The following is a 2283-nucleotide window of genomic DNA, read 5'->3' as shown; positions in this document are numbered from 1 at the left end:
ATGTTTCAGGTGAAAACTTTTTACACTGTAGTCTTTTACATTTTGTATATATTTAATTTGTTTGGTAGCATTTCAGTGGATGGTTTGCATTTTCTATTCAGACAATGCTATATTTTTAATGTATGAAATTTGGTTGGAATTCCCAAACAGCGCGAGAGTTGTGGCTGTTAATTGCTCTGTTTTTTAATATATAAATGAAATTTTTTATGAATTGCACTTCTGAGTTTGGTACATGGATGTAATTAAGTCATGTACAACACCTAGCTGAACCGATACATTCTAATACAATTACTGTGTCTTCATAGGGTCCCATTTCCACTCTACAGTATCTTCATCCCTTCCTTGTTAATAATTGTGTGAGAGTTAAGACTTGAGGGAAGACTTGCATAACAAAAACAGTTATATTCTCGACAATGAGAGATGTTTGAAATTCCATCGTAGGCTCTGAACCTGCTACAATTTCATTTGGTTCCTCCTGATCCTTTTGCATAGCCCACAGTTGGAGATATATTTGAGGCATATAGTGCCTTTGCCAAGGAGCACAGTGTCCTGCTACATTGATACTCACTGCCCCCCCACCCCAGTCCTTCAAGCTCATAGCCAAGCACCCCCTGCCAGATGGGTAGTCTGTGTAGTTACTGAAATCGACTTTGTCGTTCTTACATCCCGCAAACACCGTAAAGCTTTCTGTGGAAGTGGGGGCCACAGGCTCGGAGTGCCCTCTGACGGCAAAGCTTACGGGTGGAGGGAGGGTGCTGTGAGAATCAGCAGGACCAAGTGATTACTGTGCTGATCTCCCACAGACTGCCTTTACACCCAATGCAACATGTGCTACATAAGCATGTTACAGGAACCACGTTTTTATCTGGAGATCATGGACTTCAGAAGGGAACTGTAAGAACGAACATAGTTATGTACATGCAAGCGTCATAGAATTGACTTAGGAAGTTTAACCGTTGTTTGAGTTCTGTTTACCACTATGAATATGAAAAAGCACTATAATTTTGCAAAGCAGTACCTCTCAAGATTTTCCAGAAATGAGTGATCGCAGAGCACAAACCTATTTCTTTATTACTGTAGAAAGATACTACTTTTTAAATGTTTTATATTGTATTTTTGCAAGGATAACTTACCTGCAGCTATGTACAGATCTTTTCTTACAGGATGTTTGTACAGTTATTGAGATAAAAACGCTATATTGTCTTTTAAATTACAGAGCTTGACATGGTTTTAAATGTATAAATAAAAAACTTTTATAGATATCTGCCTATTAACTGCATAAACCTTTTTTTAAAAGGGAACTTTTATGTGATGAAGGGAGATTTAGGCTTTTAGATGTAGGTTTTCTACTAAGTAGAATGGCCAACAGTCGGGACCCTTTTTGCACGGTCAGCCGAATCTCTAATAAGGTGTCATTCGGCTTCACTGCGGGGAACACAGCTTAGTGGGGGTTCCTGTGGTTCCCCAGGGGTGACTGAGACACCAAGAATCCCTGTGGAGTCAGAGGATAATGTCTGCTGCAAGGAAAAGTGGGGAAAAAACCAACATGGTGAAGCGAGGAGAGGTGCTGCTTGAGGATAAGGATACCGGATTAAAAGTTCCAGCAAAGGCCACACTTTCACAGGATTGTTTATTTCACATTGATTTTAATGTTATTTCCATTTTCTTAACAATCTTCTCTATATTCATCTGAACACGCATCAGAACATTTCAGAACAATTTATTTCTTGGTATGATTTACCCATGACATCTATGGTATATCATTCCAGAGACTAAAACTTTAAATCACCTTGAAAGCGTCTGAAGGGAAATCAAAACAAAGGGATTGAACAGGCTACAAATATTTACAGGAAAACCCACCAACAAGTTAAAGGTGTTAGACTCTAGACTTATTCTTGCTATATCACGCCTGTCTCTGTGAGAATAGATTCTACTCATTCAGACTTCCTTTCCCAAAGCCTAATTCATTCAGTAAATATGGCCAGATGTTTCAATGAATAACATTCAAAAGCTATCCCAGTTTCCCCTAGTCCACAGCAAATGAAGAATAATGAGGTATTATTAGTTATCACAACTGTTTACCTCAAAAACAGCTGGGATGAATTTAATTTTTGAAAAATGGGTAAAAAAAGAAAGCAAGATTGCTTCTGACAAATAAGCAAACACAATTACCCTGCTCTCCACTCTGCTGAACAAGGAGGAAGACAAAACAGGAGCCACTCACTCTCTGTGGCACATGAATGTGGAACAAGTGTCAGCTCTCATAAGCGTCACTGGCTTTGT

This window comes from Megalops cyprinoides, chromosome 11 (assembly GCF_013368585.1).
Source record: "Megalops cyprinoides isolate fMegCyp1 chromosome 11, fMegCyp1.pri, whole genome shotgun sequence".
NCBI lineage: Eukaryota > Metazoa > Chordata > Actinopteri > Elopiformes > Megalopidae > Megalops > Megalops cyprinoides.
This window is presented reverse-complemented; position numbering follows the sequence as displayed.